Source organism: Ursus maritimus, unplaced genomic scaffold (assembly GCF_017311325.1).
Source record: "Ursus maritimus isolate PB19 unplaced genomic scaffold, ASM1731132v1 scaffold_5, whole genome shotgun sequence".
Lineage (NCBI taxonomy): Eukaryota > Metazoa > Chordata > Mammalia > Carnivora > Ursidae > Ursus > Ursus maritimus.
The window spans coordinates 79,682,199-79,697,780 of NW_024426663.1; the positions used below are offsets into that span (position 1 = coordinate 79,682,199).

General features: G+C 38.5%; 1 protein-coding gene across 3 annotated transcripts in view; it reads left to right on the forward strand.

Annotated features, from left to right (window-relative positions):
• The first annotated feature begins 342 nt into the window (after positions 1–342).
• Positions 343–15,582, forward strand: part of LOC103680636 (T-cell-specific guanine nucleotide triphosphate-binding protein 2) — an 81,453-nt gene continuing 66,213 nt past the window's right edge. For 2 of the 3 annotated variants that reach the window (XR_005832600.1, XM_040622645.1), the window contains exon 1: positions 343–558. The gene's annotated coding sequence lies outside the window, so the exon portion shown is untranslated. The remainder of the gene's footprint in view (positions 559–15,582) is intronic. The other variant, XM_008710138.2, reaches the window with a different exon arrangement.

Consider the following 15,582-nt stretch of genomic DNA (forward strand, 5'->3'; position numbering starts at 1 on the left):
AGTGTCATTTTCCCAGCACTCAGGTCTGTGTTCTCTTATTCTGGATTCAGATTCTGTCTGGCCTGGATCCCTTATCCTGGTTAGTGTGGCCTCTCAGACATCACTAGAAGCCTCCTGCCTGGGATCCTGTTCCCTCTTCTTACTCATGATGCCAAAAACACACAAAATCAGTGGCCATGGTGTCTTTCAGTTTCACTTCTTGGAAATGGCTGTGTTTTTCAGAATAGAAACCTACTGAACTTTGATATCACTTTCTGTTTCTGGAAATGTGGGGCTCTGCAATGTGATGACTGCTTCTTACTATTGGCCAGATTCCTGTGAGGGTGGAGCAGAGGCCAGAGATGATTTAAGTCCTGCCTGCTCCTCACAAGCAGTGTAGACATTTGGGGTGACAGTTAGCTCTTTAATCTCTGCTGTGCAAGGCCAGTCTGTGCAGAGGGGTGCTCCTGCTGTGGGCTGCAGGGACCACTTCAACCAGGCTCAGCATTTCCTGCACTGCCAGGGAACATATTCAGAGCTCAGCTCTGACACCAGAAGTCTCTTTTCCCTCAGGAACTGGTAAGCAAGGAATCTCTTTGGATTGAGTACAGATCTAAAAATAGAATTAGAGATCTGTACGTCTGAGGGTGGGACACTCTGAATGCTTGATTTTGGGTGCTGTAGACTTGGAAGGCTGAGGGCCAGGATGGCTGATGGATGGGTGTAAGTCAGTTAAAGAATTTAACTATTTGGGGCATTTTCAGAGGGCTGTTGGAGAACAAACTTTATTCCTGTGAACTGCAGAAGGAACATGTGAATGTCTGGGGTGTCAGTGGATAGGGGTTTTTCCCCAAGAGCTTCTGGATCAGACACCCCCCATCTCATGCCTAAATACCTTCCCCTGGAGAGACAATGCATATTATCTATTAAAAGACAATTCAACTGAATAAATAGGAAGGAGTGATTGGCTTTATTAAATGAGTCATGAATTAGGTAGTATCTTATCTAGCAAATACAAAGGAGCTCTATTGAAGTGAAGGAAAACAAATGTTTTGTTTTGCTTTGTTTTTTAAGATTTATTTAAATTTATTTATTTGACAGAGAGAGACAGCCAGTGAGAGAGGGAATACAAACAGGGGGAGTGGGAGAGGAAAAAGCACGCTCCTAGCAGAGGAGCCTGATGCAGGGCTCAATCCCAGAACACTGGGATCACGCCCTGAGCCGAAGGCAGATGCTTAACAACTGCGCCACCCACACGCCCCCAAAACAAATGTTTTTAAAGGAAGTGAGGAAGAAAAAAAGGAAAAAAAAATGAGCAAAGAAGCCATTGCTTTTTTAAAAATTTTTTAAGTACACTCTACTCCCAGCGTGGAAATCAATGTGGGGCTTGAACTCACAACCCTGAGATCAAGACATGAGCTGACATTAAGAGTAGGACTCTTCACTAACTGAGCCACGCTGGCTCCCCAAGAATTACTTTAGTCAGGATTGTTCTCCTATGAAGAAGGGAAATGGTCTATCGGCAAATTTCCCATGGCTGATCAGAAACTCCTACACTGACTGGTTAAATTACAAATGCCCAGGGGAGTGAAACTGTAGTTAGGTGAGGTATTCGATCTTGGTTTAATGAGGTCAGGCCTTAACTTGTGGCTCCTATAGCCCTGTGACCCTGTGGCCCTGTGGAACTTCTTTTTCACAATTCCCCTACTTTGATCAGACTCTCAGCTTAACTTAGAGATGTGATCAAAATGGAAGGCCTTGGTGCCAACTTGGGCTACTGTTCATTTGTTCTCCCAGCTTTTGTTGATCCTTTCTATAGTACTCACATGTCATGATGTTTTTGGTTAATCTCTCATATTCACAGGTGATGACTTCAGGTTCACAATTTTGGTATCATTCCTCTTCCACATTCTTTTTCTGATGTTCCAGTCTCAGGGAGATTACTTGCTTAGTGGCTAGCACATGTGAATATGCATTTAAAAATTTCAAGAACACAGAGTGTACCTGGCCGATTCATATGATTTTTATGGACAGATAGTTTTCAGTTGTTGGAGTGCACTTTGAAGCCATGGTACCCAAGACCCAAACACTCAAAATTGAATAAATTTAAAAAAAGACCCTATTGAAGGGTCATCTTTTTAAGCCAAATGACTTGCTCAGTGATCTTATGTAGTCGTGCTTCAGTTTCTCCAGAAGTGTTCATCTGGATGCATCATGTGCCGTTCATCACAGTATAGACAGTTCTAGCTAGGCTAAAAGATAATCAGAGGCTGTCTTATTGTTAAGAAAATCTTTGGCCAGAGAGTCTAAGGATCTTTCTTGGGCATCTATTGTCTTAGGAATGGATTTTGCAATATATTAGGAGTTAAGGACAGGTTCCTGATCAAATTGTCCTGTAAATTTACCATTAACCAGGGAGGCATAGCCTAGTCAAAGGAAGCAAATTCTGAGTCATGAATGCATCCTGGTTGGTCTTTTTTAACTCAGTGATGTAAATCCAAGGAAGCCAACCAATGTGATGTCATATTTTGCTTGAGAAAAATTTAGGGACATGATTAGATTTTCTCAGCCTGAATTAAAAGGTTTTTTATTAAGATTTTATTTATTTATTTGACAGAGAGAGAGACAGCCAGCGAGAGAGGGAACACAAGCAGGGGGAGTAGGAGAGAAAGAAGGAGGCTTCCCAGCAGAGCGGGGCACCCGATGAAGGGCTCGATCCCAGAACTCTGGGATCATGCCCGGAGCCGAAGGCAGACGCTTAACGACTCAGCCACCCAGGCACCCCTAAAAGGTTGTTTTAAATTCTGGAGTTTACTCCCCCTTCTGAGCAACTGGCTTAGACATACAGTTAAGGGCATTATTTTTCCAAGAGTATGCCAGAGTAAAGGAAAGGGAAAAAAGGAGAAAGGATTTCACATGTAGTTTAAGTGCGAAGACTTTATCTGTGGTCTTGGATGAAGGCAGTCTACCTCAATGTCAGCTACTTATCTTCCTATTCAATTGATTTAGAGATTTCTAGCATCCGTACAGGACCAGGTATCAAGTAAAGCCTTCTTTAGCTGTGAAATGTATACCCAAGACTCAACACCTTCTAGTTTTGTAGCAATGTCAGTGGTTGGGAGCACTTGGTAAGATTCCTTTCAATGGAGTTCAAAATGACAATTCCAGAATACCCAGTCACCAGACTCTAGACTATGACCAACAGGATGCTTTGACTTGAGATCCTGGAAGTCATCTTTAACCTACTGATGATAGGCTTAATGGTAAAACATTAAATATTTTGCTGTAGTTGGTCATACTAGCATGAGACAAAAGGTGTCAGCAGAAAGTTGTATACCAATAAATATCGGTCTGCCAGTGACTATGTTGTGTGAGGTGAGTTTACATACCCAAAGAGGGTACTGCAAACAGTCAGCAAGTCCAAAGACAATACCTTAGGACAGGGAAGTCCAGTAGTTTTGGCTAGTTTAAAATTTTTAAGTTTGAGAATCCCATTAGATTTCTCAACCTTGCCTGATGATTGAGGGTGATAGGGCCAGTGATGATTCCAAGAAGTCTGAAAGGTTTTTATTAAGCTGGTATGATTTGTCCAATGAAATGGCTGCCTCAATCACTAGAGATTATGGAAGATTATAGATATAGAGATTATATCCCATGTGGCAAACACATTTTCTCCCAGTTTCTATGCTACTGTGAGAATGTCAGGCTTGCAGCAGGAGAAATCTTCAACATACGTGAAAAACATACAGATAACATCAAGAATATATTGATAATTCATACTAGGTTTTAGTCAACAAAAACCATCAGCAGGTATTCAAAGTCCAGAGGGAATACATGAGAGGCCTCTGGGGGCAAAACTAATTTTTCCAGGATAATGGATCTGAGAAATCAGACATTGGTGGTAAACTGTTCTCACATTTTATACAAATTGCCTCTCGAATGTCGTCATAGTTTGAGTCATCTTAAATGTACTACGGTTGGTGAAAGGGTGAAAAAAACAAAAAATAGTTTACCAAGGAGTGAGGAAAAATCAAGCAGCTGTCTTGGGTTTCCCAAAGCCTTAACTGTTTGTTCTTACAGCCATTGTTTATCCACCTTATTTTCTCCGGTTTAGGAGCAGAGTGTTTACCGTATTACTCTGACATTAGAATGGCAAAAATCTCACAATGGGGGCGCCTGGGTGGCACAGCGGTTAAGCATCTGCCTTCGGCTCAGGGCGTGATCCCGGCGTTATGGGATCGAGCCCCACATCAGGCTCCTCTGCTATGAGCCTGCTTCTTCCTCTCCCACTCCCCCTGCTTGTGTTCCCTCTCTCGCTGGCTGTCTCTATCTCTGTCGAATAAATAAATAAAAATCTTTAAAAAAAAAAAATCTCACAATGAGGGGACATTTTTCTAGCAGCAGAATGGATGTTATCCACATGTGCCACAATCTTTATGATTCTTTTGCTGGCTGCCTTTGCATGAGAGTCCACTGAGGCATTTTCTTGATACCCTGGTGTAATTCTTTCAGTGTGAGCCTCAATTTTGATGACAGCAATCTCAGAAGGTAAGAGAGTGATTACAAGTGGTAACATTATAATGGTATCAAATTTCTAGGAATTTCACATGTGTTTTGTTTTCTAAGAAGATCATTTAAATGGAAAGGAATCTTTAACAACCTATTGCCAAAAGTAGATCAAATGTTAAAAACAAGAAAATGAAAACTTTGTTTTTTTAACAGATAGGAAACCAAATATTAATTTTGCACCAGCTTAGTTTTGTATTAAAATTTATTCATTCCAATGTGAGTCAGTCCTGACATGCATAAAATTCCTTTCCAAAGATTCATTTCTTTCTTTTTTATGGTTGAGTAATGATACATTGTATATATACTACATCTTCTTTGTCCATCTATTGATGGACACTTGGGCAGATTCCATAATGTAGCATTTGTAAAAAAAAAAAAAATGCTGCAATAAGTATGGAGGTGCATGTATCCCTTTGAATTAGTATTTTTGTATTCTTTGGGTAAATACTCAGTAGTCCAATTACTGTATCATAGGGGAGTTCTATTTTTAAATTTTTGAGAAATTTCCATACTGTTTTCCACTGTGCCTGCACCAGTTTGCATTCCCACAAACGGTGCACTAGTGTTCCTTTTTCTACCCATCCTTCCCAACACTTTTGTTCCTTGTGTTTTTAATTTTAGCCATTCTGACATACATCAGGTAATATCTTATTATTCTTTGGATCTGCATTTCCCTGATGATGAGTGATGTTGAACATCTTTTATTGTGTCTATTGGTTATCTGGATGTCTTCCTTGAAGAAATAGATGTTCGTGTCTTCTGCCCATTTTATTTACTTATTTATTTATTTGTTTGTTTATTTATTTAGAGTAAGGGAGAGATAGTGGGGAGGGGCAGAGGGACAGAGAGAATTTTAAGCAGTCTCCATGCCAGCACAGAGCCTGATATGGGGCTCAATCTCACAACCCTGAGATCATGACCTGAGCCAAAATCAAGAGTCTGACACAACCAGCTGAGCCACCCAAGTGCCCCACTTCTGCTCATTTTTAAATTGGGTTGTTTTTTGTGTTTTGACTTGTATTATTTCCTTATAGATTTTGGATACTAACTCTTTATTACATATATCACGTGTAAATATGTTCTCTCATTCAGTATGCTGTCTTATAGTTTTGCTGATTTTTGCCCTTCCTGCATAAAAGTTTTGCCTTTGCTGTACACAAGGTTTTTATTTTGATGTGGTCCCAATAGCTTAATTTGCTTTTGTTTCCCTTGCCTCAGGGGACAAGACATCTAGAAAAATGTTGCTGTAGCTGGTGTCAAAGACATTACTGCCTGCGCACTCTTCTATGGTTTCAGGTCTCACATTTAAGTCCTTATCCATTTTGACTTTATTTTTGTGAATGGTGTAAGAAAGTGATCCAGTTTCATTCTTCAGCATGTAGCTGACCAGATCACCTGGCACCATTTGTTGAAGTCTATCTCTTGCCTTTCGTATATTCTTTCCTGCTTTGTCAAATATCAATTTACAATATAACTGTGGATTTATTTCTGGGATTTCTATTATGTTCCATTGACCTATGTGTCTATTTTTGTATTAAGATTTTATTTATTTATTTATTTATTTGAGAGAGAGAGAGAGAGTGCAAGAGAGACAACATGAGAAGGGGAGGGGCAGAGAGAGAGGGACAAACAGACTCTGCTGAGCAGGGAGCCTGACACGGGGCTCGATCCCAGGATTCTGGGACCATGATCTGAGCTGAAGACAAATGCTTAACCAACTGAGCCACCCAAGCTCCCCTATGTGTCTGTTTTTATGCCAGTCCCATACTCTATTGATTACTACGGCTTTGTAATATAGCTTGAAGCCTGGAATTGTGATACTTCTAGTTGTTTTGTTTTGTTTTGTTTTGTTTTGTTTTGTTTTGTTTCTCTCTCAAGATTGTCTTGGAAATTCAGGATTTTTGGTGGTTCCATAGAAATTTTAGGATTATTCATTCCATTTCTGTGAAAAATGTTGTTGGCATGTTTGTAGAGCCTGCATTGAATCTGTAGATTTCTTTGTGTTGTAGAGACATTTTTAACAATATTTGTTCTTCTAACCCATGAACATGGAATGTCTTTCCATTTCTTTGCATTGCCTTGAATTTCTTTAAGCAGTATCATAGTTTTCAGAGTGCAGGTCTTTCACCTCTTTGGTTGTTTATTGCTAGATATTTTATTGTTTTTGTTGCAATTGTAAATAGGGTTGTTTTCCTGATTACTATTTCTGCTACTTCATTATTAGTATACAGCAATGCAACAGAATGCTGTACATTGATTTTGTATCCTGTGGCTTTACTGAATTCATATCAGTTCTAGTGTTTTTGGTAGAGTCTTTAGGGTTTTCTGTATATAGTATCATTTCATTCACAAATAGTGAAAGTTGTGCTTCTTCCTAACCAGTTTGGATGACTTTTATTTCTTTATGTTGTCTAAGTGCTATAGCTAGATCTTCCAGCACTATGTTGAATAAAAGTGGTGAGAGTGAACATTCTTATCTTGTTCCTGACCTTAGGGGAAATGTTCTCATTTTTTTTCTCCAATGGGTATGATGTTCACTGAGGGTTTTTCATATATGGCCTTAATATGTCGAGGTATGTTCCCTCTAGACCTACCTTGTTGAAGATTTTTATCATAAATCGATGTTATGTTTTGTCAAATGCTTTTTCTGCATCTATTGAAATGACCACATAGTTTTTGTCCCTTTCCTTATTGATCTGATGAGTCACATTAAGTGTTTTGTGAATATTGAACCAACCTAGCATCCTAGGAGTAAATCTCACTTGATGGTTTTAATCTGTTAAAAAAATTTTTGTGACAGAGGTGACATCAAATTATTTATTTGACTTTAGGTTAGCACAGGTAGAATAAAAATGTTAATTTAATGCTCACAACTCTAAACACATGTTTATTTTAATTAAACCAGCAAATTTAAATTACCTTTAATACAAAATATTTCAGATCACATGAACATGAACATTTAGATTAGTTTCTATCTTTCTCAGAGTTTTAGAATGCTCAATCTTTACAAGTGCTTGCCTTCAAGCCAACTAAATAGAGATCTTTTACAACAAAACCCTCCAGAGATAGAAAAGTATCACATGTTTACTGCATATATATATGGACACACACACTAACACACAGAAAAAAACTTAATAGTTACCAATATCTGTAGAGAAGCTTTTTAAGATTTCTGTTTATCCCTGGAATTAATCTTAAGGAGACTGTGCCAGAGTATGGGCACAATCCCCAGTTTTTGGCAGTTTGATTTATAAAAGGCTTCCACTACACTTTACTTTCCAGTGATTGTGAGTGTGTTTATATTTCAAAGACATGATAAGATGTATAACTGTAGGAGGCAGAGGTAAAATTCAAGATCCCCCAAGAAGGATTTAAGTTTCCTAAGACCAATAATTCATAAGCCCATCAAGATAAACAGGGGAAATTTTGGGGGTGGCAAAGGAATAGGTGAACTTTAAATAGCCTCTAGAGTTGATTTTTGTTTGTGGTTTCTGTCAAGATACCTCAGACAGAGGATCATTTAGAATGAGTATTCAAATAAAGGAGGATAGTGGAAAATAGTAAGGATTACTTCAGTCTTATAGTCTTTTGTTTTGGGTACTTTTATTGTATTTTTACATTTTTTTAGCAGCGTTTTGCAATGACACTTTCGATGAAGCTGTTTTTGGCATTTTGAAGGCATTGCTTTTAAGTGCACTTCTTAAATGACCTTATCTAGTTGGAACGTTCTTCATAATGGCCACTGTAATTCCAGGTTGTAATTCCCCTGAGGGCTGGCTGCAGTTTGGTAGGACCTTAGCCATAAATGGAGTTAAATCCACATTTCTGTCCAGCCATCCTCGTCAGAAATAGGGGACAACACACACATTTTTGTCTAGCCTTATTTTGTGGCTCTACAAAACAGACTGGTAGATTTTTATGGCTCCCAGGATCATAGTTCTTTTTTTCCTTCCAAGTTTTTGTTTAAATTCCAGTTAGTTAACATACAGTATAATACTAGCTTCAGGTGTACAATATATTCAACACTTACATACAATACCTGGTGCACATCACAAGTACACTCCCTTAATCTTCATCACTTATTCCACCCATCCCCTTACCCATCTCCTCTCTGGTAGCCATTAGATTGTTCTCTATAGTTAGTCTGTTTCTTGGTTTGCCTCTCTTCTTTGCCACTTATGACTGTTTGTTTTGTTTGTTAAATTCCACATATGAGTGAAATATGGTATGCTTCTTTGCGTGAGTCTAGCGTAATAATCTCTAGCTCCATCCACATCTTTTTTTATCTTTATTTTTTTAATTTAAATTCATTAGCCAACATACAGTGCATCATTAGTTTCAGATGTCATGTTCAATAATTTACCAGTTACGTATAACACCCAGTGCTCATCACATCTCGTGCTCTCCTTAATGCCCATCTCCCAATTACCACATCCCCCCCCACCTCCCCTCCAGCAACCCTTCTTATAGTTAAGGGTCTCTCATGGTTTTTCTCCCTCTCTGGTGACTTCCCATTCAGTTTTCCCTCCTTTCCCTTATGATCCTTTGTGCTGTTTCTTATATTCCACATATAAGTGAATCCATATGATAATTGTCTTTCTCTGTTTGACTTATTTCACTCAGCATACTACTCTCCAGTTCCACCCACATCGATGTAAATGGTAAGTATTCATCCTTTCTGCTAGCTGAGTAATATTCCATTGCATATATGTACCACATCTTCTTTATTCATTCATCTGTTGATGGACATCTTTGCTCATTCCACAGTTTGGCTATTGTGGACATTGCTGCTATGAACATTGGGGTGCAGGTGCCCCTTCAGATCACTACCTTTGTATCTTTGGGATAAATACTTAGTAGTGCAATTGCTGGGTCATAGGGTAGCTTTATTTTTAACATCGTGAGCAATTTCCACATTGTTTTCCAGAGTGGCTGTACCATCTTTCATTCCCACCAACAGTGTAAGAGGGTTCCCTTTTCTCCATATCCTGGCTAACATTTGTTGTTTCATGTTTTATTAATTTTAACCATCCTGACTGGTATGTGGTGGTATCTCATTGTGGTTTTGATTTGTATTTCCCTGATGCCAAGTGATCTTGAGCACTTTTTCATGTATCTGTTGGCCATTTGCATATCTTCTTTAGAAATGTCTGTTCATGTCTTCTGCCCATTTCCTGACTGGATTATTTGTTTTTTGGGTGTTGAGTTTGAGAAGTTCTTTATAGATCTTGGATACTGGTTCTTTATCTGATATGTCACATGCAAATATCTTCTCCCATTCTGTAAGCTGCCTATTAGTTTTGTTGAGTTTCTTTTGTTGTGCAGAAGCCTTTTTATCTTAATGAAGTCCCATTAGTTTATTTTCACTATTGTTTCCCTTGCCTTTGGAGATGTGTCCAGCAAGAAGATGCTGCGGTCAAGGCTGAAGAGGTTGCTGCCTGTGTTCTCCTCTAGGATTGTGATGGATTCCTGTCTCACATTGAGGTCTTTCATCCATTTTGAGTTTATCTTCATGTATGATGTAAGCAAAAAGACCACTCTCATTCTTCTGCATGTGGCTGTCCCATTTTCCCAGTGCCATTTATTGAAGAGACTGCCCTTTTTCCATTGAATATTCTTTTCTGCTTGGTTGAAGATTAGTTGACCATAGAGTTGACAGTCAATTTCTGGGCCCTTTATTCTGTTTCATTGGTGTAAGTGTCTGTTCCTGTGCTAGTACCATACTGTCTTCAAGATTACAGCTTTGCAATATAGCTAGAAGTCTGGCATTGTGATGCCACCAACTTTGGTTTTCTTTTTCAAAATTCCTTCAATTACTCAGGGTCTTTTCTGGTTCCATACAGATTTTAGAATTATTTATTCCAGCTCTGTGAAAAATGTTAATGGTATTTTGATAGGGGTTGTATTGCATGTGTAGATTGCTCTGGACAGCAAAAACATTTTCACAATGTTTATTCTTCCAATCCATGAGCATGGAATGTTTTTCCACCTCTTTGTGTCTTCCTCAATTTCTTTTATAAGTGTTCTGTAGTTTCTGGAGTATAGATCCTTTACCTCTTTGCTTAGGTTTCTTCTTAGGTATCTTATGGTTTTTGGTGTAAATGTAAATGGGATCAATGTCTTAATTTCTCTTTCTTCAGTCACATTGTTAATGTACAGAAATGCAACTGATTTCTGTGCATTGATTTTATATCCTGCCACATTGCTGAATTGCTCTATGAGTTCTAGCAATTTGGGGGTAGAGTCTTTGGGTTTTCCACATAAAGTATCATGTCATCTGCAAAGAGTGAGAGTTTGACTTCTTCCTTGCCAATCTGAATGCCTTTTATTTCTTTTTGTTGTCTGATTACTGAGGCTAGGACTTCTAGTACTGTATTGAATAACAGTACTGATAGTGGATATCCCTGCCATCTTCCTGAACTTAAGGGAAAAGCTCTCCGTTTTTCCCCATTGAGAATGATATTTGCTGTGGGCTTTTTGTAGATGGCTTTTATGATATTGAGGCATGTTCCCTCTATCCCTACACTTTGAAGAGTTTTCATCAAGAAAGGATGTTATATTTTGTCAAATGCTTTTTCTGCATCAATTGAGAGGATCATATGGTTCTTGATCTTTTTTTTTTTTATTAATGGGATATATCATATTGATTGTTTGTGAACATTGAACCACTCTTGCAGCCCAGGAATAAATCCCACTTGGTCGTGGTGAATAATCCTTCTAATGAATTGCTGGATCCTATTGGCTAGTTTCTTAGTGAGAATTTTGGCATCCGTGTTCATAAGAGATATTGGTCTATAATTCTCCTTTTTGGTGGGTTCTTTGGTTTTGGGATCAAGGTAATGCTAGCCTCATAGAAAGTTTTCCTTCCATTTCTATTTTTGAAATAACTTTATAGGTGCCTGGGTGGCTCATTTGTTAAGCATCTGACTTTGGCTCGGAACATGATCCCGGGGTCCTGGGATTGACCCCTGTGCCACAGTCCCTGCTCAGCAGGAAGCTGCTTCTCTCTCTCCCCTCCCCTCTGCTTGTGTTCCCTCTCTCACTGTTTCTCTGTCAAATAAAAAAATAAAATCTTTTTAAAAAATAACTTCAGAAGAATAGGTATTAGTTCCTCTTTAAATGTTTGGTAGAATTCCCCTGGGAAGTCATCTGGCTCTGGACTCTGGTGTTTTGGGAGATTTTTATTATGGCTTCAAATTCCTTGCTGGTTATAGGTCTGTTCATGTTTTCCATTTTTTTCCTGTTTCAGTTTTGGTAGTTTATAAGTTTCCAGGAATACATCCAGTTCTTCCAGATTGACTAACTTGTTGGCATATAGTTGCTCATAGTGTGTCCTTAAAATTGTGGTATTTCCTAGCTGTTGATCATGATCTCTCTTCTTTCATTCATGATTTTATTAATTTGGGTCCTTTCTCTTTTCTTTTTGATAAGTTTGCTTAGGGCTTTATCAATTTTATTAATTCTTTCAAAGAAACAACTTCTAGTTTCATTGATTTGTCTTACTGTTCTTCTAGTTTCTATTTCATTGATTTCTGCTTTGATAGTTATTATTTCTCTTCTCCTGCTTGGTTTAGGCTGTATTTGCTCTTCTTTCTCCAGCTCCTTTACATGTAAGTTTAGCTTGTGTACCTGGCTTTTATAATTTTTTGAGAAAGGCTTATAATGCTATGTACTTCCCTCTTAGGACCTCCTTTGCTGTATCCAAAAGATTTTGAACAGTTGTGTTTTCATTTTCTTAGTTTCCAAGAGTTTTGAAAAAAATTCTTCTTTTTTAATTTCCCTGTTGACCCATTCATTCTTTAGTAGGATTCTCTTTAGCCTCCAAGTGTTTGAGTTCCTTCCAAATTTCCTCTTCTGATGGAGTTCAAGTTTCAAAGCATTGTGGTCTGAAAACATGCAGGGAATAATCCCAATCTTTTGTTTTTGTTGAGACCTAATTTTGTGACCCAGTATGTGATCTATTCTGGAGAATGTTCCACGTGCACTTGAGAAGACTGTGTTCTGTTGCTTTAGGATGGCACGCTCTCTGTATATCTGTGAAGTCCATCTGGTCAAGTGTGTCACTCAAAGTCCTAGTTTCCTTGTTGATCTTCTGCTTAGATGATCTGTCCATTGCTGTGTGTGGGGTATTGAAGTCCCCTACTATTATTGTATTATTATCAATGAGTTTCTTTAATTTGGTTATCAGTTGGTTGATATAATTGGCTGCTCCCAAGTTAGAGACATAAATACTTATAATTGTTAGATCTTCTTGTTGGGTAGACCTTTTAAGTTTGATATAGTATCTCTCTCCATCCCTTACTACAGTCTTTGGTCTAAAATCTAATTTTTCTGATATGAGGATTGCTACCCCAGCCATGTTTTGAGGTCCATTAGAATGATAAATTGTCTACCCCCTCACTTTCAATTTGGAGGTGACTTTGCATCTAAAATCAGTCTCTCGTAGACAGCATATGGATGGGTCTTGCTTTTTCATCCAATCTGATAACCTGTGTCCTTTGGTTGGAGCATTTAGCCCATTTACATTCAGAGTAACTATTGAAAGATATGAATTTCATACCATTGTATTATCTTTAAAGTTCATGATTCTGTAGATTGTCTCTGTTTCTTCTAGTCTATGTTACTCTTGGGCTCTCTCCTCGCTTATAGGATCCCCTTTAATATTTCTTGCAGGTCTTGCTTAGTGTTCATGAATTCCTTTAGTTTTTGTTTGTCCTGGAAACTCTTTATCTCTCCTCCATTCTGAATGACACCCTTGCTGGATAAAGTATTCCCAGCTGCATGTTTTTTCTCAGTTAGTACCCTGAATATATCATGCCAGCTCTTTCTGGCCTGCCAGGTCTCTGTGGACAGCTCTGATGTCAGACTAATGTTTCTACCCCTGTAGCTTAAGAACCTCTTGTCTCGAGCTGCTTTCAGGATTTTTTCTCTTTCNCCTTGAAATTTGTAAGCTTCACTATTATATGTTGGGTGTAATCTATTTTTATTTATTTTGAGAAGCATTCTCTTTATCTATTGGACTTAAATGCCTGTTTCCTTCCCCAGATTAGAGAATTTCTCAGCTATGATTTGCTCAAATATACCGTTGGGTCCTCTCTCTCTCTCTTCTTCCTCAGTGACCCCAATAATCTTAATATTGTTTTGATTTATGATATCACTGACTTCTCAAAGCCTCCCCTCATAGTCCATTAGTTGTTTATCTCTCTTTTCCTCAGCTTCCTTCCTTTCCATCAACTTCTCTTCTATGTCACTCCCTCTCTCTTCTGCCTCATTTATCCTCCCTGTTAGAGTATCCAATTTAGATTACGTCTGAGTTAGAGCATTTTTATTTTTGGCCTGATTAAATCTCATTTCTGCACTAAGATATTCTTGTGTCTTTTATCCTTTTTTTTTTCAAGCCCAGCTAGTAACTTTATAATTGTTATCCTGAATTCCATCTCTGACATTTTATTTATATTGATATCAATTAGTTCTGTGGCAGAGAGTATTACCTCTGGTTCTTTCTTTTGTTGTGAATCCCTCCTTCTAGTCATTTTGTCCAGAGAATAATGAATGAGTGAGCATTATCAAAAATATGAACCATAAACCAAGTGAAATATGGACTAGACAAATCTGAAGAGGTCAGAAACTAGAAAAAAAATGAAGAAGAAAAAGAAAAAAAGGGAAAGAAAAAAAAGGACAGGGGAAGATAGTATATAATTTCATAGGGTGGACAAAACAGGGTGATCCACTTCATCCTGAGTGTATTTTGGTCTGTGTTAGAAGACACTAATTCCCAAAATTGTAAGGAAAGCAAAACAAAATATATATATTTGTATTTTGTGTGTGTGTGTAACACACACACATACAATTACATATATATATAATTGAATAGAGAAAAATACATATATTTTTGTGTGTGTATATATATAGGGTGTGTATGCATATGAATGGAGAAAGGAAGCCAAAAATGAAGAATATATATATATATACACACACACTTACATAGTAAATGTAAAAAGTGAAAGTTAAAAAAAGACTTAAAAACAAAGGATTGATAGAGTAAGAAACTAGTTGAAAGAGGAAAAAAGAAAAAAATGCAGAATTTTAAACTGAAAGATAAATGAATCATAAGGAAAAACCTCAAATTCTATATACTATTTTCTCCTAGCCCTGGAGTTTTACAATCTCATGTGAGCTGTAAGCTTGCTGTTTACCTGTTCTTCCAGTTGGCCGTCTGGGGGTGGGTCCTGCTGTGCTGGGTCTTAGGTGTCTTTGCCTGGGAATAGTTCATCTCCTCTTGTGAGTGGACCAGACTCAATATAAGTTGTTTTTAGTTGCTCTGAATGGTGTTTTTTCCCTGAAGGCTTTTCATGCCTCTTTAGAGGATCAAAATAAAAATGGCCATGCCCAATCTCCAGCCCCAGAGCTAAAAAATCATGGTCCCCTCTCTCAGGGATAAACAGTCTTCACTTTTTTGTGTGCCAAACTCTGCAGACTCCTGCGGTGCATGCCTGCACCAATCCTCCTGGGGAAAGGTGGATGGTTGCCGGTTACTGTCCTTTACAGGGCTCCTGCACAGAGAGCTGTTGCTTGGTCCTGTATGAGCCTGCTCTGCCCTTCCCAGGGGAAGGTAGAAGATCCCCATGTTCCCGTTCTTTGCAGGGTCCCCATGCAGAGAGCAGTCACCCCATTGGGCCACGCCTTGTGGTTTATGGCAAAATGAGCTGAGAGCCTCCTCTGGAGCTCACTGACTAGTTTCTCTACTCCAGTGCTTGGAGTAGAGAAACTCTACTGACTCAGGCACTCCCAGTTCTTTCTGTGATTCAGGAGATCCTAAGACCATACTGTCCTACCTAGGATTCTTTTCCGCTTCACCTAGTGAGCACCTTTCGGGCAGGGATGTCTTTCGCTGGAGAAGATTTCTACAGCAGATTTCCAATTTTGTGCTCTGGGGCTATTTTGCTTTCCAATAGCTGGGTTATGGAGGCTCCCTCCCCCTCTCTTTGTCTTCCAATATCTTCCCTCAGATTCACTTTCCTGTACCTCCTACCT